The sequence below is a fragment of the Alligator mississippiensis genome, chromosome 14 (genome assembly GCF_030867095.1).
Source record: "Alligator mississippiensis isolate rAllMis1 chromosome 14, rAllMis1, whole genome shotgun sequence".
In the NCBI taxonomy this organism is placed as follows: domain Eukaryota; kingdom Metazoa; phylum Chordata; order Crocodylia; family Alligatoridae; genus Alligator; species Alligator mississippiensis.
The window spans coordinates 40,099,479-40,124,037 of record NC_081837.1 but is presented as its reverse complement, the minus strand read 5'-3'; the positions used below and the strand labels follow the sequence as shown (position 1 = coordinate 40,124,037).

Genomic DNA, 24,559 nt, shown 5'->3' with positions numbered 1-24,559 from the left:
TTTTTTGGGTCTGATTCGTGGTTTCTGAGCTCCTGTGCTCGGCACCGTGGCTCTGACGTTGGCTTGCACTATGGACCAGAACTTCAGCTCCTTGGAACAGGCACATCCTTGCATCCTATTTACACAGCACTTTGCACAGTGGGAGCTAGGGGAACCAAGGCATTGCAGTTATCAAGATGAATGCTGCCAATAACCTCCGCAAAAGGCACTGTCAATGCGCTTGTTTTACTGTTTTTCCAGACCCCGCTTCTATTGCTGCATCCCAGGATTGGATCTCTTAGGATACTACCTTAGATGTGACATGGGCCCTGCTTTTGATCAGAGCGTGGCTCACGGGGTGCTGTACAGAGCCATCTGGTGACACAGACCTGATGGGCTTCCCAAGAGTGAGGCTAGGAACCTGCACAGGTTTCCATCATCCTCGGTGGGGTATCTCTGGGGCAAAGCATGGAGCTCCTGGCAATCCCCGTGATAAGGCTCAGATCCTCACAGGTGTTTAGGCACCCTGCACCCATCTGTTTCAGCTGGGCATCTACATCCCATGGCGAGGGTGGGGCACAGCACTTTCTGTCTAGTCCATCAAGCACTTCACAGGGCACCTTACAAAAGTCACAAGAGGAAGCAGATGCTGGTGCCCCTGGCCAGGCAGGAGTTTTGCAAAGGGGCAAAAAGAAACTAGAGTTTCTTTTTTGCAAGGATCCCTGCAAAGCCTGGTGGTTGCTTGGATTTCATTGCACCCCAGCCAGGTTTCAGCCAAGGAAGGGTTGACATCCCTGCTCTGTGCTGCCGGTAAAGAGCCTCTCTCCTCTTGGTGCAGGAGGGGGAGCAGAAGGCTGGTTTGCTTGGGGCTCCTTCAGGCCCTGGCAGCCTCTTTACCGGGAAGAGTGCAATGCAATGCCCGAAATCTCCAGGAGATGGCACGTCCCCTTTCTCCTCCTCTGCCCTATTGTCTCCCCAGCTGCATCGCTTTCTCTCCCTGCCTAGTTCGCTTTGCTCTGGGGCTGCTGCAAGCCGATGGCTTCACCCCTTCCTGCTGCCGGCCACCCCAGGGACCTTCCCCTGCCTGTCCGCCTATGATTGCACACGCGGCAGTCGCACAGGCACGAGGGTTGGTTTTGGGCGAGGATTTTGTTTTGGAGGAGCCCCCCTGATCCCATCACGGGAGGTGGAGCGGGGAAGGCACCCGCACCCCCCTGGAAATCCCGGTGCACCCGGCAGGTAAGAGCCCGGGCGGCTGCTGCAGGGGGGCGAGGGGAAACTGACGGGGGGGGGTGAAATTGACCAGGGGGGGCTTGAAATTGACGAGCCCGCGATTGCCCTTGAATGCGCCGCGGTGCAGAGCTGCGCTGCCCCGCACCCGCACCCTCGCCCGGGATCGGGCAGCGGGATGCCGGTGCAAGGAGGATGCCCCGGTGCAGGGGGCCTGGGGTGGCCTTGGAGGCGTTTGCTTTGCACCCCTGCTCTCTGCGGAGCCGAGGGGCTGGAGGCAGAGCGGAGCAGCTGGGGAGGGGTCCCCTCTGGGCCCCCCCTGTGGGCTGGGGGGCATCTCGGCTCCCATCTGCTGGGGTTTCTTCCTCCCTCCAGTTCCCAAGGAAGCAGAGGGGTCTCCAAGGGGTGGAGAAGGGCTTGGTGCACTCCAGGGAGTTCAGCCTGGGGGGGGGTTGCCTCTGTATTGGGGGAATGTGGGGGCAGATAGAGAAATTTGCACGCACATACACATATGCACACTTTCACACACATGCACGCACAGACTCATGCATCCACACATGACAGACTCATACACGCACACATACACACAGAGACTCATACACACACACAGATGCATATGCACACACACACACACGCTCGCACACACAGACTCATGCACACACACACTGTTAGGGGGACTGGTGCAGTTCACCTCCAGGCTGGAGCATCCCCAGGGTCAGCCCCACTCCTTCCCTTTGTCTGCTTTCACCCTGCCCCTCTCATTCATGCAACAAGATTAAAAAGCGGGGGCCCTTTCTCTGTTGCATTGCAGGGGCCCACCAGGCTCTCATATGCCCTGTCTGGAGTGGGGTTGCTCTGTAATTGGTCGGGGTCCTCCTATAGCCCCAGTTCCAGTGATGTTCAAGAGGCACAATCCCTAATTAAAGCAAGTCTCCTGTTTTCTCTCTCCCTCCCTCTCTCCAAAATTTGACCTAGTGAAGAAAGAAAGTGCTGGTGCTCCATTGGACCCTGGACAGGAGCATTGTGACTCATTTCCTGTGTGCGGTCCAAAAATCAGGCCCAGCCTTGTTTTTTCCAGAACTGAAAACCCTAAATATAATAGCGAAGCAAAGCGGGGTTTGGGGAAAGTTGGGCAAGGCACTCCCTGGCCTGATCTAATGAAAACAAAGTGCTGGAATGCTTGTCTCTCTACCAAGTACAGTCGGCTCCACAGACCTGCATTATTTTTATTAGAGCAATAAAACAGTCCACATGAAACTGCAGAGCGGCCTGTCAGCAAAGCCTTTGCTGGAGAAAGGGATCCAACTCTAGATTTGTTGCTCTCTTCCATGATGTCAAACTCCTGCTGCTCCAGATCTCTGCTGGCTTGGAGCAGGAAGGAGGGCAGATCAGAGATCGGCAGTGTGGAGGCTGCTTGCCTAGGCTCTGCATCCTACCCTGCACATATAAAAAGAAAGCTCATGTGATACTGACTGTGATCATGCCCTGGTGCATTGAGATGTTTCTGTTCTCAGAAAGGAATATCCAAAGCCTTGGTATTGCAGAGAGAGAGGCTTATCCAGTAAGCACAGGAATTTGAGTTTAAGCCAAGTGGGTGAATGTAAGCATGTGCTCAGCTGTTTGTAGGATCTGGGCTATGGGGAGCTAACACTGCTGTGATCACTAGATCCAACCTTAAAAGTGAACCGTGAAATAGCTCGAGCAGAGAGAAAGTGCGTGTTGGAAAGAGAGCAAGCTGACTGGCAAACAGGGCTGTCCACCAGCCCTTCTGGGATCTGTACAGGGAAGGCTCCCACCTGCCTGATAGCGTGTGTGTGGTGCAAAGGAGAAAGCAAGCTCAGGAACAGCATCCACAATTGTTCTGGAATCTCCTTGGCATACCCCTGCTGTCCTGGGGCCCAAGGCTGTCTGCTGGTGACCCATCCCATGGACCTGGTCCTGTGGCAAGCGTGTAGTATAGCTTATAGGGCCTGTGGTTCTGGGTTTCCCCTTCTCATACCAGGGCATCCCTAAGGGGAGAGTCCATTCTGCTGAGCACAGTCGGCTTGGGAGTGTGAGGAGCTGCGTCTAGGATGGATGGATTCATCTCTGGCTTATCCTGATAGGAACTGGTATGTAGCATCACAGCCAGTGCAGTCATAGGCAGGGGACACAGCCTCTAGAGACATCTAGCAGCCCCTAGGTCCACCCCTAGGCACAGCACTGCTGGGCTGGGTACCACGCTGTGCCCAGGATGCTTGCCATGATTTGGGCCTGGGGGGCGGTGGCAGGGAGACAAGCAAAGGGCTCTTTTCTCTGCAGCCACCGCCAAATCCGGGAGCAGGAGGGATGGATGTAATGGTTGGGAGTTCTCCAGAACATCCTGCTGAGGTCAGCTGCGGGAGTGACTGTGCCAGGGAGAGCCCGTCCAGCATGCCTGGCAACGTCGCTGAAGGGGGGGGTGGGGGTGGGAAGGGAGCTGATGGGTCTGGCTCCATTTCCCTGTGTCTGTGGGGTTGAGCTTGCCCTCTGCTTTTTTTTTTTTTCCCCCTGCTCTTGCGTTGCTCAGTTCAGTCCAGGGCCTGTCATCCAGCCTCACAATTCCTGTGCCTCAGCTCTTTCCTTGGCTCGATGTTGATTGTGCCCTGCATGCATCAGGGGAGCAGAGGGGGAGAGGAGCAAGGGGCTGTGCTGTTAGCTGACACTTGGAGGGGGGAGAAGGAGGGGACCAAGACTGGCCGAGTCCCGCGTCCCTTTTCATGGTACTTGTTGCATGTGACGTTGCAGCCTGATCTGTGATGCAATAGTGTGATGCAGGTAGAGAAGATGACCCTATCATTTTACTGGCACTGGGCTTGCACACAGTGTGGGGAAGGGGAATTTGCTGGTACGCCTTTCCTGTAGGAAAGGGGGATTCTCCATGGCGGAGTGGAGAACTCCACCCACCTGAAGTGGAGAGGATGGAGGACATGCTGGGCTGGTAATGTTTTGGCTCTTGTTCGATGCCTGTTCTTAACTGTTAGGTCCTGCGATCTTGCACAGAATTTCACCTACGCTGGCGTAGCCCAGATAGCTCATGTGCAGCTGACCTAATGCTGCTGCTGATTACATAGCTAATGGACTGCGGGAGGTTTGGCCTTCCTCTGTAGCAGGGGGGCACGGATCTCTTGCTTGGATCTCTCAGCTCTGTTTTAACCATCTGGCAGTGTTGGGGCATTGACAGTGCCCTCCACCCCTGCTTTATCTGTCACCAAGAGTGGATCCAGAGTTGTGCAAAGCGGGGTGCATACGCAGCAGCCATCTCTCTCCACATGTCTGCTGGCTGAGACTGGAGCTGTCAGGAGTGAAGGATGTGTGACTGTGCCACTGCACCCACCTGGGTCCACCCTGTCTGTGGCCATTTAGGGTGCCAGTGGTGTTTCAGAGTAATGTGTCTTGTGCAGTTTCAGGTTTAGCTTCAACAAGCGCTTGTCTGGGGATGGTTTGGATAGGACTGACCCTGCCTCGAGCAGGGGGTTGGATAAGATGTGACCTCCCAAGGGCCCCACCAGCCCTGCTTTCTTATGAGTTTAAGACTTTATGTTGTATGCACCTCCTGAATATACAAGGACCCAGATATTTCACTATCCCAAGGGGCTATGGGAGCAGTTACCATGCTATGGAGATACAGCTGGCTTGTGTGTGCCCTGATACAGGTCCATGCCGAGATCTGCTTGCTCTTTGGAGTCAGAGGAGAGGCTGATCATATATTTCTTGATGGTTTTCTAAGCTGCAAAGGCCCCATTTGCATAGGAACCCAGAACCGAGCATGCTGAGCTGCCGATCTGGCTGTGCGTGCCATGAGTGGCTTTGAAAACCTGGCCTCAGTTTTATGCAGCGATCGCTTGAGAAGACGGCACTGAGTGATTCTGATACCTGACCGCAGCTGTGCCCTTGGTCTGGGCCCCAGGGAAGTCGAAGGTGCCTTCCCCTGCTGTCTAAATTGACACGCGCCGCTGAGCTGCAGCGCCCAAACAGGAAACGGAAGGCTTTTTCTTCTGCAGAAAGTTCCTGCATCGTGCAGGCTTGCACAGCCCATGGCATCACCGCACCGGTGCTCCTGAGAGCAAGCATGTGAGAGCGCTGGCGTATGCGATGCTCTGGGCTGGCTGCAGAGTGAGCACTGCCTTGGTGCTGCTTTGGGAGAAGTGGATGCTGGGCCAGGTTTTAAGTCTTTGCTTCTTGATCTGTGCAGATAGGCATGGGAGAAGGTCACACCCCAGCCTCCTCGGAAAGGGGGAAGAGCAAGGTGTAGCCCCTGCTCAGAGCAGTGAGCCATGAGCACCAGCTGCACCTGCTTCCTTCCTTGCAAGACAGCACAGTATGTGCTGCCTCTTGGGTGGGGTACAGGGAGGATACGGCTATTTCTCCAGCCTGGTTCCCTTTTCCCTGTGGTCCCCTCCGGCTGGAGGCAGCAGGGCCCTGATCACCCTGCTGGCTCAGATCCCCTGTGCTCCCCGCCCGACTCATGTGCTTTACCTTGCCCCTGGCTGTGCAGCGTTCTGCACCTGCGTGGTAAGAGGACATCCAGCGCTTCCTGGGAGCTGACAGCCAGCTGACCCTTATTGACTTTTAAGGGCTGCTAGGGACCATCGTCATCCTGCAGCCTGGGGTCCTGCGAGGCATGGGCCAGAGACCCTCTTCCTGCACTGAGCCCCCTTCTCCGAGTTGGGCTTGAGCACATGCTTTGGGACTGCCTGAGCTCTGGCCCCCCAGCAGCAGGCAGCATTAGTTGCCCTCGACCTTGCAAAGTTGGCTGAGCCCATTGCTAGGACATAGCAAGGTCTCACATCCGTGGCCTGAAGAACACACCTGCACCAGGGCTCCTGGGACATGGCCTCATGGGAGGAGTAGCCAAGAACTGGGCTATAGCATGAAAGAAGCCGAGGCTTTGGTGCCCTGCAAGGCCCCTGGCTGCACAAGCCCAACTCCATTGCAGCTGTTTGACCTGTGGGGGTTTCCCGTCCTGGCCTGCTCCACCTTCCCGTGGCAGGATTTCCTCCCAGAGTGGAAGTGCGCAGGGGAGTAAAGAGCTTCTGGCACCAGCAGCTTTGCATCCTGCCTTTTCCACAGGGCCTTGGATGAAGCTGGACTTAGCTCTGCTATTAATAGGAAACTCGTTGGCTTCCAGAGGAAGAAAGCTTCATGCATCTGTAGGGACCTGAGAGCTCCCGGCTGTCCTGAGGGTGCCTTAAGGTGTGTGTATCAATTAGTGTCGGGTGGGAGATGCTGAACTGATTGGCGTAACACTTCCCAGGCTGAGATCCAGGCAGTATGACCCTAGTACCTGGGTCCTTAGATGATGCTGGTCCTTTTCCTCTTCCGGTGACATGATTGATAAGAAGCTTGAAGGGTTGCTCTAAGCAGTTTGGGACTCTTCAGCTGGGTGTCACTTTGTCTTTAGCTCCAGTTCTCATCCTGCGAGGGACTGAGCAGTCGTGATGCTTGTCAGGATTCCTGGCAGATTACTGCCTTTCTGGCCTAGCCACATAGCTCCCTAGATTCCTGCAGGTAGTGGGAGGCAGTAGCACCAAATTGGCTGAGATTCTCAAGTGATCTTGGATGCTTTCATATGTGGGTGCCAGAGCAGAGACCCTCTTACTACAGCGTGATATTCAGATGGTATCCATGTGCCTAGAGCAGAGGGAAACAGTGCCAGGGGCATGGATCAGAGAAAGGAGGGTTGTTGAAACTGGCTCTGTTTTGCACTGATACAAGTCTTGGAAATGCTGTCATTCTTCTCCACTAGCAATTAGCACTTTGACACTGATAAATACCTCCGATTTGCAGATCCTGTGGTTGATTTCCCTGTTGTCAGGGGCCGAGCTGTGCGAGGCCTTTACAGATCTACACCCATGCACTGCTCTGCGGATTTAGTAAGCGTGGGGAGGGGAATTGGTTGTAGCTGTGTTGGTCTAAGGACATAAGCAGACAAGGTTCTTTGCGTAAATGTGATATCTTTTATTAGACCAGGGAGGAAAAATGTCCAGCACACCTACTGCCTAGGGAATGACCTGCTGGGTGGCACGGAGGTGGAAAGGGATCTTGGAGTCCTAGTGGACTCCAAGATGAACATGAGCCGGCAGTGTGACGAAGCCATCAGAAAAGCCAATGGCACTTTATCGTGCATCAGCAGATGCATGACGAATAGGTCCAAGGAGGTGATACTTCCCCTCTATCGGGCGCTGGTCAGACCGCAGTTGGAGTACTGCGTGCAATTCTGGGCGCCGCACTTCAAGAGGGAAGCGGATAACCTGGAGAGGGTCCAGAGAAGGGCCACTCGTATGGTTAGGGGCTTGCAGACCAAGCCCTATGAGGAGAGACTAGGGCACCTAGACCCCTTCAGCCTCCACAAGAGAAGGTTGAGAGGTGACCTTGTGGCTGCCTATAAGTTCATCACGGGGGCACAGAAGGGAATTGGTGAGGTTTTATTCACCAAGGCGCCCCCGGGGGTTACAAGAAATAATGGCCACAAGCTAGCAGAGAGTAGATTTAGACTGGACATTAGGAAGAACTTCTTCACAGTTCGAGTGGCCAAGGTCTGGAACGGGCTCCCAAGGGAGGTGGTGCTCTCCCCTACCCTGGGGGTCTTCAAGAGGAGGTTAGATGAGTATCTAGCTGGGGTCATCTAGACCCAGCACTCTTTCCTGCCTATGCAGGGGGTCGGACTCGATGATCTATTGAGAGCCCTTCCGACCCTAACATCTATGAATCTAGACCAGCTAAATAGTTGGAAAAATTGTTCTTTGCAAGCTTTTGGGTACAAACACCCTTTTTCAGGCATAGGAAGAGTCTGGGGACTGGGGCACTGTCTGGTACCTGGGGGCCAACCTCTTAGAATTGCCTACACTGGTCAGAATAGAGCAGGGGATAGCAGAGCTCCCACTCTACCTGCCTTTGGTGTAGGTGGGAGCTGTAGTTTGGCCAGTGGGGCTTTTATCAGCACAATAGCCCTCTGCAAGGAAGGGAAGCCAGGTAGCACCAGTGCCATCTAAATCTGGTTGCAGCTGGCGTGTCTCTGAGCCCATCAGAGCAGAGCTGGATGGGGCTGGAGCTGTGCAGTTCATTGTGGGGTGAGTTGGTTGGGACACTTGTTTTCCCTGTTAAAGCTCTGGATACAAAGGGAGAACTTTCTCCATTCCCCTCCAACTTCTGGGTTTTCACCAGAAGCTCATTTGAAAACCGTCATGCACTGGAAACCAAATGAAACCCTCGGGTTTTGCTTTTCTGATGCAAAAGCTGGGGATTGTCAACAAAACCCAGAAGGTTCAGATCTTCCAGTTTTGTGGCAAAAGCCTCTTTCAGTCCACGATCAGATCAGAGCCTCCGCACGCTGCCCTCCCCCACGCTGTCCTCTGTCTGGTCCGCGCTGCTTGTTCTGTTGGATGTCACCCTTCCCATTCAGGGCATGACCGTAACCCACGGATGGGAGCCTTTCCTCTGTCTTCAACAGGCTTTGAGTCCAGCCCATTCATCCCCCACTTGCTCACTCTGTCGCTCTCTCCCCACATACACAATACACCTCTTGTTGAGCCAGTGATGCAGCTTTTCCATGTGGCACTAAAACAAAACACATCTTGCCCTTGCTCCCAGATAAAATGCAGGCGGTGCAGAAGCCGAGGCTGCCTGGGTGCTGTGCAGTTGCTCTGCGAAGCCGGGCTCCTCTCGAGCTGCCTGTGTCGGCCTCCTCTCCAAACACTGCTGCTTCTCATTGATGTGGTTGTTTCTCTCGGGGGTCTGGGAGCTGCTCTCTCTGTTGCAGGAGGAAATACACCTTTCTACCACGCTGCCCCTGCCCCACAATCTCTCATTTTGGAACCATGCTGGGTTTGAGTCCTGTCTCTGCCACAGATTGTCTCTGTGACCTCAGGCAAGTCGCTTGACCTTCCCATGTTTCCTCTCCCCTCTGTAACACAGGAAGAATAATCCTTCCTTTCTCAGCTTGTCTAGCTAGATTGTTCTCTGTATGAAACAGGGACTGTTTCTTTCTTTATATTTGTACAGAGCCTGACACAGCGAGGCCTTGATCTCAGCTGGGCTTCCTGTGCACTGCCGTATGCAGAGAGCAACTAACAGTGCTGGTCTGTCTCATGGGAACCCAGGTTTATCACCTGTTCCTAAATCTACTCGTCCGGTCAGGAGAATGAGAGTGTGGAAAACACAGCTTCTTCTGGAGGAATGAGTCACGGCACAACTTTTTCGGCCCTTCACTGGAGGTATCAAATGGAACTGGGTGGAGATTTTCCCATCAAAATGGACGGGGGATAGAGAAAAAGTCATTTTCATGTCAAGCAAAGCACTTCCCCAAAGTTTCAAGGCACTTTTGATGGAAAAGGAAGCATTTTGCTAACAGTGGCACAACCTGCTTCCGCAGTTTCAGCCTGTGCTTTGCCTGGAAACACCTTTCAGAGTGAAATTCACTGTTTTGATATTCAGGAGGGAGAATTAGTAGAGTGAAAGGTCCGTCAATATGGGAATGAAATCCTGATTCTGATGGTGTTGTGATGGACCCAAACCAAAGTGGGGAGTTCATGGACTTTCATTTCATGGGAAATATCAGCGGGGTTTTGCTTTAGTTCTGTTTTCAGTATTTAAAGAAAAAATGGCAATAGCTGAATTTCCCACAACACTGGGAACTATCAGAGCACCTAGGACTTGGTGAGACTTGGTAGCTGATCTACGTGGCTGTGGCCCCAGTAGTCTTGCCCCCAGTAGTTTTGTGGCAGGTGAAGGCATGGTGCTGTCTGGGACAGAGGAGCTCGATTTATTTTTCCAACCGTCTTCCAATTAGGGATATTAATTGGCCTCCAGTGGAACCTAGAGACCAGAACCTCGCTGCGCTAGGCGCTGCACACAGGAAGAGATAGGTCATGCCCTGCAGAGCTTGAACCTGGCACAGATCAGATGGGGAGCAGAGAGGCGAATCCCTTGCCCACGATCAGTCAGTAAGTCAATGGCAGAGCTAGAAACCGTTCCCAGGACTTTGGGCCCGTATCTGATACCCTATTCAGGACCCTCGCAGGCCCTGGGAAGGACCTTTAGAGATGCAGAGGCAGCTTGTTGAGACAGACGTGGCCAGCCCCTGGTTCTGGGCTGGGAAGGCGGCTGCTTGTACCTAGTTCATTGGGGTGGTGTGAGGATGGATGGGACCTGCAACCCATGGGGTGAAAGCTGGTGCTTTGTCCTGCTCAGGCCGGCCCCTCCCTCTGCCTGATTTTCAATGGGTGGGAATTGTCTCCCCTTTATAGGCATAGCCCCCGTCTCCCTGGCTTGCACAGCACTGGGAGGTGCCTCCACGGCCTCTGTTTGATGCCCTCCCAGATGCTTCAGACCATTTCTAGCTGCCTCTGAAAAGCAGCTGGGCAGGGGGAGGGGAGCAAGCCCAGACCCACACCCATGCTTCAATTCCCTCTACAAGGCTGTCTTGGCTCCCCTCTTCCTAGCCAAGCTCCATCGGCAGCAGCTTCATGACAGAGCCTGGCGCTGCCTCCAGTTCAGAGCCAGGGCTGGGGCGAGCAAGGGATGGGGAGGGGAGAGTTTGCTCTGCTGTGAATTCCCGCAGACTGGAGCACGATTTTCTGCTTGGCTTCCCTAGTTGCTCCCCAGAGTGGAGCAGGTGGCACTCAGCTGTCGGGAGCAGAGCGGCATGCAGCAGGCTGCTCGCGTTTGGGGTGGGGTAACTCCTCGCGCATGCAGACGCAGGTCCTCCTGGCGCGATGGGTCACCCATCCTCATCCTCCCCCAACCCCTCCTGGTAACTTCTTTGGCTTCTCTCTAAGCTTTGTGTTCACGCTGCTGTCCCTGGTTCCCTGCCAGACAGCGGTGAGCCAGGGAGATCAGATCTGCCATGTGGAATGCTGCCTCTGTTCTTGTGGCTTTGCTGCTGTTATAGGGGCATAGGAGTGCTTCCAATCCCCCCATGTCCTCTAAGGAGCACACAATGCAGTCCTGGGCACAGCCAGTGCAGCTCGCCGGTGGTTGCTGAAGGCCTGTGGATGAACACAAGCTGTCGCCAGTGCTTCCCAGTTGTACCTGGCTCCAGGCACTGGAGTGATCAAATTGTGACCAGAGCTTGTGGGCTTGACATGTGGAGAAACAGCTCTGGTTTGGTTGTAGCACTAGCTAGAAAGGGGAGCAGGGAGTGACTTCTGAATAGCCCCTGGGTTCCCAGAACCTGGTTGGAGCTGAGGCTGGTTTTGGGGGAGCCTTGGGCCGTACTCGTCTGTGTCTGAGGATCGCCAGGGCAGTGCTGTGCTCCTCAGACGTGAGGCTTCTCGCTGTCAGGGGCTCTCTCTGCCAGTTGCTTTGGGAAGGGAGATTGTGTGAGAAGCCCCAGAGGCAGAGACAGGGAGGACAGGCCCTGATAGTGCCCTCAGCCAGGTCGGGATGGATTTGGGTGACAGGGCAATGTGCCTGGTAACCTGGGTCCATGGGGCAGGGGGTGCAGAGGTGAGCAGTTCCATGCAGGCCTTGCTGCTCCACGCCATGGGGCAGCCCCACTGCATGCATCCCTACATCGGTCCAGCCACACATGACTAAGAGAAGAGGAGCTTGGAAGGGCCAAGCCAGGCCTTGGTGCCTGTCCTCCTGCAGATTTGCAGCCGGCTTGGTCTGCCTGGCTGCCTGCCGCTCTGGCTGTGACCCCAGTCACCCCTCGACTGCATCTGGCTGCTAATGGGGAGCATTGTGTGGGCTCCTACAGAAGCCTATCTGCATGGGGGGGAAGTGGATGTTCTGTGGCACAGAGCCACTGCCAAGCCAGGTTGGAGACCTGGGTGAGTGACTAGCACCAAGCTCTTCATTACCGAATTCGCCGGCCTTTTGGTCTGTTTGCTGATTATCCCCAAATGGACGTGGACCAGATCTTCCTACGAGCTCAGCCCTTCTCATGAACAGCGTTGGAAAATTCCCCCCCATCCCTGCAAGGGGGAGCAATGGGAGCTACTAAGTTCTTCCAAAAACCCGCCTGCGTCATGCTGATGGCTGCATCCCTCCATGGGGGGTGCCCCTCATGTGTCTTAGCCCCTGAGCCATCATCGCAGTATCATCTCTTCCAGTCTCCTCCCTCTGGCTTACATTTCCGTGAATAAAGGCAATCTCCACCATCACGTGGGGCAGCCCTTGCCTATCTCTTCTTTCGTCAACCCCATGCTTCAGGGCTCAGCTGGCCACAAAGTGACTGAGGGATCAGGCACCACTTTCCCCTATTCCATAATTGCTCATAAAGCGGTTTCGGGAGCAGCAGATGCTGGAGACAGGATATTGGATTTGAGTCAGCCTTTATCGGTGTGGGCAGCGCAGGGCTCATCTGTTAATGGAGAGACTTCACTGGCTGTGTAATCAGGTTGTAGTTAAGCAGCAGCCCTGCTGGGAGAACTTAACTCACGAGAGAGAGTCCAGTAACAATAAAGCACACCTGGAGCACTCCGTAATGGCCATGGTCAGCCCAGATGTGGGAGGTGACCTTGTGTTTTGTGGCTGGCAGCCAGGGCTGCCTTGTTTTTAGAGGATCACCTGGGCTGCCAGGCTAAAGTCCCTGATAACAGTGAGCTAGCTGCAGCACTCCACTTCCTGTCACTCCTAAAGCAGTCACCAGAGGCTGATCTCCCTTCCTTCAAGCATTCATGACTTCCTCCTTCATTAAATCAAGGGTAATTTTTCTATGGACTTGAACAGGCTTCAGATCAAACCCTCGTTTTTCCTAACTTCACAGCGGAGATGCGGAGTTGGGAGGGTGTCAGGTACGTTCGTGCAGGCAGCTCTATATCACTTATTGCTGGTCAAAGAATAGCTACTGGGAAGCAGTGCCTGGGTGTTGGGTCAGGACCTACCAATTTTCAGTGCAATGCAAGGCGCACAAAATAATAGAGCAATTCAAAGTGGGGTCTTTCAGGTATCACAGCCCACTCACAAACTGTCCTTAAAAGAACAGTAAACCTGCTTTCTCTGAGTCTGCTGGGACTTAATAACTAGCATCTGGTCTCTCTAACCCAAATGAGAGCCTTGGACCTGGTCTGCTCGCAGACTTTGTGCTGATGGAGCCATTTCATTTAAGGCTGTGATTTTTTTTCCCCCACCTCTGGAATTATACTCCTACAACCCCTAAGGGTAGATGCGGTTATACCAGAATAAAGATTCCTTATACTGGTTTAGTTTATTGCCCTTCCCATAGAGGAGGGGAACCTGTTAACGCTCTTCTGTACCAGCATAACTGAGGGGAAGTGGCAGAGGGGGTAAGGCAATCCAGGGGGGGTGAGTTTGAGCCTTGGGCTGGACTTGTGCTATAAGCTGTCCCCGCTCAACTACCCTGGGTCCCTGGTCACTCCCTGGCCACTGGTCATTCTAGCTGGAGGATGTCAAAGGCAACTGGGGTAATGGTGACATCACGCCCTTGTGTGTGCTGTTGGCTGCAGAAACTGGTGTGCTAGTGTGATGGGCTATTGAGGCTCAGGCAGCCCATCATACCAGTATAGCTACATTCATGCAAGGGGGGTTGTATTGCTTAATCTGTGCTGGAAGGTGAAAGTGGAACAGGTTTTGTGCGCAGTCACACCCTTAGATGGGTTTCACTTAAAGCTCCTGGGAATCAATTCTGAACCTGAAGGGCTGTGGCCAACCAGGCTACAAATAAACAGAACTGCACAGCTCCCCTGTTTACTCCAGGATCGGATTTGGCCCCAAATATCTAAACCCAAGTAAGGCCAGTTGACAACAGCTCAGGCTTTGTTGCTGATCAGTTGAAAGCCCAGCTGTTTGTCTCAGACCGAGAGCTGCTGTGGATTGTTTGCAGCCATGGGAGGTTGTGGGCGAACCAACCGCTCTGGTATGTGAAAAATAAAGTCTGTGGGTACTACCAAAATCCAGAGCTTTTCGAGACGGCGTATTGAAAGTCCTTCCCAAAAGCTCCCCTTCTCCTCATCCTTTGTGTTTAATTCTGAGTCTTTCCAAGGAGCGGGGTATAATTTTCTGTAAAAACGTCATTGGACACCCTCTGAGACAAACCCACAGAGAAACCCTGGCATGATTGACTGCGTTGTGCTAGCTGTATAGCTATATACTGGACTCAAGTGACTTAAAAGAGGGAAAAAGCAAAAAAATATTGTCAAAGGGGAGTTCTGGTTCAGGGATAGGAATGTCGATATTTGGTTTCTCCAGACGTCCTGGGATGTCTCTGTTGTCACGCCCCAGCCCTTCTGTGTGCTTTTAATTGAGCAGATTTGCATTGTTGCTGACCACAAATGTTCTAAAACTCATAAGATTGGCTGAAAAGTCATGTTCCAATTTCTTTAAAAAAATCAGCGTTAGTTCCTTTGATTGGCCTCACTGTAGCAGGAGGCTCAGGTTTTGTGTTCTTCAGATCCAGCTCACGCACAGGAGCAGAAGCTGCTGCTTTTTTTTCCCTTCCTAAATGGACACTGAGATTTTTCACCTAAATCACATGACTCCAGGCCCTGGAGCTCTAAGGAAGGCATCAGCTGTTCTGAGAGTTTACAGTAAAATCAGGAGAGCTGGCAACATTGGGCTGGGCTGAAAGTGGATGGAGAGACCTCAGGCTAAGGATATCAGTTGCCGGATTTGCAAAGTACTTAAGCATGCATTTAATTTATAATCCTGTGAATGGTCCAGCTGAAGTCACAGGGCTCCTCATTGCTCTTGAGTGTTTTGCAGCTTCTCAGTCCAACTCCTGTTAGCAGGTTTGGTTTCAGTGTCTTTTGGGCATGGCATGTTGGATGTGGCTTCTTGCTTGCAGCAAAGTGTCTTTCCCAGGTGGTCCAGGAGACCCTGTGTGAAATCTCTGCCTGTCTGTGCATGACCCCCTTGCTGTTTAGTGCAGGGCCTGGCAGGAGGGGAACATGCCTGGAAAGAGGGAAGGGAGTTAAGGAGCAAACCTCCTGTCTCGGCAGGGGATGATCCTCCAGAGCCCACCACCTTCATGATGGATGTTCCTCACTGAGGGGCCTCAGGTCAGTTCTGAGCCCCATGGACATCAGAGCCTCTGCTTGTAGGGGGACCTCCACACCCAAGGGCACCCAAGGGTGCATTGTCATCATCTTCCTCCTCATTGTGGTTGCCTTTGTTGGGGACCAGGATCCATTGCGCTGGAACAAAAAGGGACAGTCAACACCTGTCTCACTGGCTTGATGAATATTTGTGCTCTGCATTGACCATGGGAAACGCTGAGCAGCAGCATCCTCTTTCGGCCTGTGCTTCCCTATAGTTGTTGGCCAGTGCAAACCGAGAGCCAAACGCCAGCGGGACATCTCGGTGACCGAGCACTCACGCTGCTGCTACAGATAAGAGCTCAACTGGCTTGTTGGGCTCTCTCTCTCCCTCCTTGGACTGACAATACCACGTGGGAGATGGGGTTAAACTTTAACCCCTGGGAACTTCAATGAGTCTCAGTTCCCTCTCACCGAACCTCCTGCTTGCAGATTAATAGATGAGCAAAGGGAAGAAGTCCTCTGAAAGCGGGGCAGAAAATGCTCATTTCACGGCTCTGCCGTGACCCTGACAAATTGCCAGGAAATTCTAAGTCAGAAAATCCTTTCTATATGTATTGGAGACTTTTTTTTTTTTTTTAAGGAGGAAAATATTATTCTCATTTTTGGAATCTGGTTCCAGCCTCTTCAGCTCCTGGGCTGGGCTCTCCTCAGCCGAACGTCAGCCCTATGTCACCTTTTTAGTAGTCTGTTGGGAAGAGAGGGGTGTTTCAATGGAAAGACAGGCGGGTGCTTAGCTAATGCTCCAAGCATGGCCGGAGCAAAGGAGGAGGCAGGTGTTTGCAGCACTGCGGAGATGGGAGGACAGACAGCCTATGGAAACTGGAGGTGCATCCTAAGTCGGGCGCAGGGAAGCTCAAAAGCTTGTAACCAGTATGTTGCAGCCTCGCCATAGGGAGCCTGGAAGACCTGAGGGCAGCAGTAGAGTCCCTACTCCCATCTTCAAGGTGGTGAGCCTGGGAGCCATAGCACGGCCGGTGGTCCAACAGTCCACCATGAATCCAGGCTGGCTTCCATGAGAGCCCTGCCTTTGGCTTGCCCAAAGGTCCTCACACCTGAGATGTTCTGGACAGGGAGTCTGTTTTGCCAGCCTATTTCTGCCCAGTTCCAGTGCCCGGACCCCGCGCTGGCCCTCTGCACAGTAGTGGACTTCACCCCTTGTGCTTGGCTTTTGAAAATTGCCCTTGTACATGGCATTCTGCTGCCTGGACATTGGATGTGCCACCTGAGTCGCCTGGTGAAACAGGAGCAGGGACTGTGCCAGGCCATGCTGGGCACCTGCTGGGATGGCAGGCATGAGGGAGGGGCGCAGGTCTTGCTTTTTCCTTTTTGCAAGGTCCCTGAAGGCCTGATCCAAAGCCCACTGGAGTTGATGGGAGCCTTTCCGCTATGCCCAGCGGGCTTTCGATCCATCCCACGCTGCTTGGGCCAGGTTGGAAACATCCAGGTAAATGCTAGAGGCTGCTGCAGATGCGGTCTGGAGGGTGATTGGACCACACGCCAGGGTAGCCACGATTCATGTAGAGCTTGAACAGTCTTTCATGTGGCTTTGCCTCTGCCTTTGATCTTCCTCTGCTGCCTACGCACGAGCCCTCACTGGCTCGCCAGCCTCTGGAGACGGATGGCAGCTCTTATACTAAGTGAGGCGCAGCCAACTAGGCCAATTTTTGCCTCCACTCTGAGTTTGCCTGGCAAAGGCACCAAGACAGCCAGAAAGCCACTCGGTCCCCACTTCAGTCTGTGCACTGGTCAAGACCCAGGCATCACACAGGCATCCTGCATAACCGGACTGCTCCAAAACCACTGGCTTGAGGAGAGAGCAGGCGTCCTTCGTCATGGTAGAACATGCCGTCCTCCCTGCTATGTGGTGGCTAGGGTGGTTTGCTCAATTCTCCATCCACCCAGGCTACAAACATGTTTCAGATTAGTATCCAGGTTATGCCTGCTCATGTGAACCACCTGAGTTGGGCTTGCTCGCTGTTTCAGAGCTGTTCAGCTAGAACTGGCTGCAGAAATATTTTCCCCATCCATAAAAAAAAAAAACAACCCAACCCTACCACCCTGAGCACTTTATTTTGTTATTTTTTCCTTCATATTCTTGGGATTATTGTCCAAAGACCCAAACTGATGATTTTTTTGTGTGTAATATTGGGAGTCTCTTTTTTCAGTTGCCAAAGGCCCCAAATTTTCAGCCGAAATGGAAACGGAGTCCATTGAAAATGTCCACATTGTTGCAAAGCCACTTTCAATTTAAAAATATGTCTTGACTGAAAAGCAGCATGGTATTGGCGGAGAGGAGGGGTGGAGTGTGTTGGGGGCAGAGGGGATAAATGACCTCTTGGAAATAGAAGTGATGGAGGGTTAATCTAGTGCCCATGTGTTGTGGGGGGGGCAATCCTGAGTGTGGGGCAGGCTGGGACTAGCCCTGCATTGCTGACTAATTGGCTTGGTTTGGACGGCTCGCTGCAGCATTGGCAATAGTGTGGCCAGAATATTGCTGCTGTCTTTGGTTCTGCTACTTGCTTGACTTTGATAAACCTCCCTAGTTCCCCTGGTTAGCGCTGTCTGGAGGCATTGGCCGTCACTGCCTGTAGACTGAGTTGTTTTTGGCAGGGAACTGGCTGGTTTGGGTGCCTGGGAAAGGGCTAGGAAGTCATCGTCTCTGGATTACTGTCTGAATGGAGTGCCTGGTGGTGGTGACTGAAAGCGTTCCCTTTAGAAGGCTGTTGGGTGTCTACATGTGGAGTGACTTTGGCAGGTCTCAGTCCAGTTCCTAGTGGACTGGTGTCCCTGTCCCTCTCCAGGGTCTCAACAGACAGTCTGCATTGGTCATGGGGATTGAAGTCCCCTCAGATACCTTCAGGGCATCCTTCCAGACCACTGTTGACCCACACAGGGCCAGCAGCACATGCAAAGGAGTCTTCCCCTGATGCCCTTGCAGTACGTGAGCCCTGCAGCAGCCCGGGTACGGAGCTAAGCCGGGCTGTGAGGCAGCACTGCAGTCTCCCGCTGTGGCCATGTTTCTGTGGGTTTCTTTGTTTAGGCCGCGCAGAAGTCTGGCCAAGCTGGGTCAGCCTAGCCCTCGGTGTGGTGACAGCAGGCCACCGATCAGCCGGCGGAAATCCTGCTGGTGCTGCACTAACCACAGCAAGCAAACTTGTGGGAAGCCGGGTCTGCTGCCCAGGGGGACAGCTTCGGCATTCCCACAGGAAACTGCTTCCCGGGCCTGGAGTGATGAGAAGCAGGGCTGGATGAGGAAGGAGCCCCTCCGTGCAGCTCTGTATGGACGGAGGTGCACATGTGCACACATGCACGCACGTGCACACTTTACCTGCAAGTTTGCCCACGCACGTCCCACTCTATCTTTCTCTTTTGCTTTTTACTCCTGTGTTGTTTCCTTTCTTTTCTTTCTCTCCCTTTTTTTTTCCCCCTTTCTCTCTCTCTTGCATCCCAGCCCATCCCACAGGACAGCACAGTCTATATTAAATTACCACTGGGGCAGGTTTTCCCACCCGCACGCCATTTCTTTGCTGTCCTGCTGGAACAGGAGAGTTTGTAGCGCCAGAAATTTGGGCCATGTCCTCAGGCTTCTTTGGTACCTTAAGGACATTGTGGCAGCTGGTCTTACCCCTCCCCTCCCCGCTTCCCTTGCCTTAGCGCAGCCTCTCCCTCTCCCCATTGCCCTTAAGGAGGTGTTAGAAGTTCAAGGTGGACCATTTCCAGAAAGGTGACATCACTGCTGCGCTGGGTCATCTATGGGGGCACATCTCCAAGCCTCCCCCTTCCCGAGCAGACCAGACACAGCTTGAACAGGGTGTGATACCGCTCCTCTTCAGTCCATGCTTTCCATTTTCCTTCTGGCTCTAGCAGGTGTTTGCCTCGCTTTTCTCCTAGCTGTTGATCCCGGGCTGGCTGGGTTTCTCTGGGCAGAGGCTGCGCTGAGGTTTTATTGCCTGGTATATGTGCGTTCAGAGTTTGGCACCCGCAGAATTATGGTTACTGTATTTCCAGTGCAGATGGTCGCCCGCCTCTTTGCTCAGCCCTGTCTGCTAATGTCAAGGTGCCTGGGGCTGTGGGCAGCTGGAGAAACAGGCTCTGGAGGGTGCAGCTCAGCCATTTCTAATGGAATAAGAGCTCTCAGTTGCATGGGGAACAGCACCTGTGCTGGGACATGGGACTCCCAAGGCCCATCCTTTTCTCATTGACAGTGGTAACTCAGGAGTGACTTTCTCTGAGGTGACCGGAGAGGCACAAGTATAAGCAAGCAGAGAATTAAGCCCCTTACACCATTAGAAATCATATCCACATGAAATTATCTGAATTATACTGTGTGATGCTGCCCCCTAGTCTTTCAGACTTGCTTTCAGCATCCGGTTTGGAGGCCTGGATGCAACAAGGTGTGTCGATGCAAAAAGGACAGGTCGGGGAAGAAAGGGGGGGGGGGGGGGTTGCACTTTGTCAGTGAGCAATATACATCAACCCTCATCAAAACAGAAACCGAGGTTGAGGAAGTAGAAGGATTGTGGGTTAGGCTACATGGGGGGCAAGGAGAAAGGGATTTGGTGGTAGGGGTCTGCTATAGACCCCCACACCAAGGGGAAGAAATAGATGCGGGGCTCCTGAGGCAACTCTCGGAGACCATAAAAGCTAAAGAGGCGGTAGTCATGGGGGACCTAAACTACCCAGACATCTGCTGGGAGACGCAGACAGCAAGGTCCCACTGCTCACGCAGGTTTCTAACTTGTGTACAGGACCTCCACCTGACACAGGAGGTGCATGGTCCCACTAGGGGGAATGCCATACTGGATCTGGTATTGGCGACGGGAGATGACATGATAGGGGACCTCCAGATCGGTAGCCATTTGGGAGACAGTGATCACCTTATATTAGAATTCAACATAAGACGGCGAGTGGGTAAGGTAACTAGTAGGGTGAAAGTGCTAGACTTTAGGAAAGCTGATCTCAATGCATTCAGGCGATTAGTCAAGGATGCACTGCAGAGTAGGAGTTTTGATGGGATGGGTGCCCAAGAAGGGTGGCTGTGCCTAAAGGAAACGATCCTTCGGGCACAAAGCAAGACGATCCCCGAGCGAGGCAAAAGAGGGAAAGGGGCCAGGAGGCTTCCATGGCTGACCAGAGAAATCCAGAGCAGCCTAAGGGCCAAAAGGGGAGCACATAAAAAGTGGAAACAGGGTGAGATCACTAAAGATGAATATACCTCCTCTGCTCGTGCTTGTAGGGAGGCAGTTAGGCGGGCCAAGGCTACCATGGAGCTGAGGATGGCAACCCAAGTAAAGGACAACAAGAAATGTTTTTTTAGATATATTGGGAGTAAAAGGAAGGCCCAGGGAGGAATAGGACCGCTGCTAAATGGGCAGAAACAATTGGTGACAGACAGGGGGGACAAGGCTGAACTCCTCAACGAGTTCTTTGCCTCAGTGTTCCTAAGTGAGGGGCACGACAAGTCTCTCACGGGGGTTGTAGAGAGGCAGCAGCAAGGCGCCAGACTGCCATGCGTAGACCCTGAGATGGTGCAGAGGCACTTGGAAGAACTGGATGCCTTTAAGTCAGCAGGCCCGGACGAGCTCCATCCGAGGGTGCTGAAGGCACTGGCCGACATCACTGCAGAGCCACTGGCAGGAATATTTGAACGCTCGTGGCGCACGGGCCAAATCCCAGAAGACTGGAAAAGGGCTAACGTGGTCCCCATTTTCAAAAAGGGGAGGAAGGAGGACCCGGGCAATTATAGGCCGGTCAGTCTCACCTCCATCCTTGGTAAAGTCTTTGAAAAAATTATCAAGGCTCACATTTGTGAGAGCCCGGCAGGGCAAATTATGCTGAGGGGAAACCAGCACGGGTTTGTGGCGGGCAGATCGTGCCTGACCAACCTAGTCTCTTTCTATGACCAGGTTACGAAACGCCTGGACACAGGAGGAGGGGTGGATGTCGTATACTTAGACTTCAGGAAGGCCTTCGATACGGTATCCCACCCCATACTGGTGAACAAGTTAAGAGGCTGTGATGTGGATGACTGCACGTTCCGGTGGGTGGCAAATTGGCTAGAGGGTCGCACCCAGAGAGTCGTGGTGGATGGGTCGGTCTCGACCTGGAAGGGTGTGGGCAGTGGGGTCCCGCAGGGCTCGGTCCTTGGACCGATACTCTTTAATGTCTTCATCAGCGACTTGGACGAGGGAGTCAAATGTACTCTGTCCAAGTTTGCAGATGACACAAAGCTATGGGGAGAAGTGGACACGCCGGAGGGCAGGGAACAGCTGCAGGCAGACCTGGATAGGTTGCACAAGTGGGCAGAAAACAACAGGATGCAGTTCAACAAGGAGAAATGCAAAGTGCTGCACCTAGGGAGGAAAAATGTCCAGCACACCTACAGCCTAGGGAATGACCTGCTGGGTGGCACAGAGGTGGAAAGGGATCTTGAAGTCCTAGTGGACTCCGAGATGAACATGAGCCGGCAGTGTGACGAAGCCATCAGAAAAGCCAATGGCACTTTATCGTGCATCAGCAGATGCATGACAAATAGGTCCAGGGAGGAGATACTTCCCCTCTATCGGGCATTGGTCAGACCGCAGTTGGAGTACTGCGTGCAATTCTGGGCGCCGCACTTCAAGAAGGATGCGGATAACCTGGAGAGGGTACAGAGAAGGGCAACTCGTATGGTCAAGGGCCTGCAGACCAAGCCCTACGAGGAGAGACTAGAGAAACTGGACCTTTTCAGCCTCCGCAAGAGAAGGTTGAGAGGCGACCTTGTGGCTGCCTGTAAGTTCATCACGGGGGCACAGAAGGGAATTGGTGAGGTTTTATTCACCAAGGCGCCCCCGGGGGTTACAAGAAACAATGGCCACAAGCTAGCAGAGAGCAGATTTAGATTGGACATTAGGAAGAACTTCTTCACAGTTCGAGTGGCCAAGGTCTGGAACGGGCTCCCAAGGGAGGTGGTGCTCTCCCCTACCCTGGGGGTCTTCAAGAGGAGGTTAGACGAGTATCTAGCTGGGGTCATCTAGACCCAGCACTCTTTCCTGCCTATGCAGGGGGTCGGACTTGATGATCTATTGAGGTCCCTTCCGACCCTAACATCTATGAAACTATGAAGCTATGAAAAGACTTAGGTGCCTAATCCCCTCTCTGCCTGATTTGTGCTCACAATTGTATGATTTTCTCTCCCTTTTTGGCTTAGAACAGACCGCTGCAACCTGCCTGTCTTCTGACATGCAGCATCTTGCATTTTTGTTTGCACTGACTCACTGCAAGGAGATTTTCATGATTTTTTTTTCCTTTGTGAGCCTGAAGCAACCCGAGGGAGCAAAACATGCCACGGAAAATGTGGATTTGGAGGGTAGAACCTACTGACCTTGCAATCAGGGAATCCCCCTCTTCAAGTTGGTTGTATTTCACCTGCCAGTGGTCCCACAGACACCTCTGGGGAGCAGTGTTGGGGTGAGGCAGCAGGGACAAGGTGCTGTCCAGGGAGAGGGTCTTTCATGTGACCATCTAAATGTCCAGTTCTTGGGGTGAGGTGCTGAGTGACCATCCTGTGGGCCACTGGCTCTCTGAGCTGTGAAAATGATGGCAGCTATAATACTGCACCCCCACCTGGGACAAGGATGTACAACTAGGATGGGCTTGCCCAGCAGCAGTGCATCATCGATAGGTAAGCAGCTCAGAGCATCATGTCATATCCTGAGTTAGGCTTTTCACCGTTGACCCTAGAGATGCCAGCAGGAGCAGGGGGATCTTGGAATCGCAGAAGGGAAATCTCTATTAGCCGTTACCTGTTTGAGTCTCAGGACCCTCGTGGAGAGTTCCTGATGCCATGCAGTACAGGGCACCTTTATGTCACTAAGCTGTAATACCCGGTCTGATTCTTCTCCTACACTTGAAACAAACATGATGGGGGGAAAATCCGATTCTTTCCCTTTAAAAACTGTATTAATTGGCCTCCACTCCTCTGTTCCCAGGATGGTTGTGGGTTTTGGGATAAAGAACAGCTCTATATCAGTGCAGCCTGAATGATCCCATGCCTCTTTCCCTTCGGAAGCCCCAAAACCTAGACTCCGAAGCAAAGAGAGCAGATGTTGAGCTGGCAGGCAGCTCCAGGGATCCGACCGTACCCTGGGCTCGTGTCCTGAAGCTTTGGGCTCATTCCACCCTCCTGTTTAACATCCACTTAGTTATTTATTTTTCTAGGAAGGGAAAAGGAGGTGAAATATCCTTCCTCAGAGCAGCATCATGTAGGCCTGGCAGGGACCTCGGGTGTCTATGCTGCTGAGAGCTGAGTTCCAGGAAACAAGATCTATCGGAGGCAAAGGGGAACCTGGCTCTATGTTCTCGAGCCCTGCGGTCACTGTGGTTTGAATGCTTTGGTTCAGGGCCAAGGAGCAGGAAGGCAGCTTGAATCTCTCTCTCTTTTTTTTTTTTTTTTGCTTTGCCTTTTTTTTCCACATCTGAATCCCAGAAAGTAACTTGCCGTTTTGAGGCTCCACATGGCAGGGTGCACGTGGCTCATCTTGTCTGGCATGTACTGGATCAGCCCATGCATACTCGTGCCTTGATTATTCTTTAGTAGTGTTCAGCATTTCAAATGCGCCCGTGCTTCCCAGCTCCACAGCAGCTGGGAGTTTTCAGGGCTCCCTGAAGGAGAGGAAGCCCCCGTTCTTGGTCCTGTAATGGAGATGGGGCAGCCTGTAGGTGTTTTGCAAAATCTCATCTGTGCTTAAGCATCAGGTCTTAAGTTCACAGGACTGCTTCCTCCCTGCCTTTCCCTTTGCAAACATTTTGAATGGCTTTGTGATACCACCAGAGGAGCACGAGGCCAGAGATCAATGGACCAGAACTACCGTGCCAGAGATTAAGCTTGCCTGGTGCAATAAGAGGATGTGTTGTTCAGCCCATTGCACCATTTGACCTTGACATCAGGGGAATGGGGTGACTGACAAGAGCAAGCTTGAATATGAGCATGGCCACCTCCACCACCTCCTGGGAGTCTGGGACCCTCCTGTATCACCTTTAGGCCTTCATAGTCCTGCTCCTAAAAAATGACCTGACCAGACTGAGCCAGGGAGAGGTTCAGCCCCATTTTTCTTTGGTATTTCTGCCCTGCCTCATATGCAAAAAGGTTCTACTTTAGGTGATCAGGACTATCTTTTTCAGTAGTGCCGTGACCCTGGAATCAGACAGGCGGCTGAAACTCAGCGTCTGTGGTAGCTTAACACCGGTACAAGTTTGCACAGTCTTGAAGGGGCTGTAGCTGTCTTTCTGCAGCAGTAAGAGTCAGCACTAGAAGCAGAAGCTGAATTTGCTATCTTTGCTGTTCTTTT

General features: G+C 52.9%; 1 protein-coding gene across 3 annotated transcripts in view; it reads left to right on the top strand.

Annotated features, from left to right (window-relative positions):
* Positions 1–910: 910 nt before the first annotated feature.
* PIK3C2B (phosphatidylinositol-4-phosphate 3-kinase catalytic subunit type 2 beta) overlaps positions 911–24,559 on the top strand; it is a 62,865-nt gene continuing 39,216 nt past the window's right edge. For 2 of the 3 annotated variants that reach the window (XM_014609145.3, XM_059717606.1), the window contains exon 1: positions 911–1,218. The gene's annotated coding sequence lies outside the window, so the exon portion shown is untranslated. Of the gene's footprint in view, positions 1,219–9,250; positions 9,444–24,559 lie in introns of those variants that run through there. The other variant, XM_059717608.1, reaches the window with a different exon arrangement.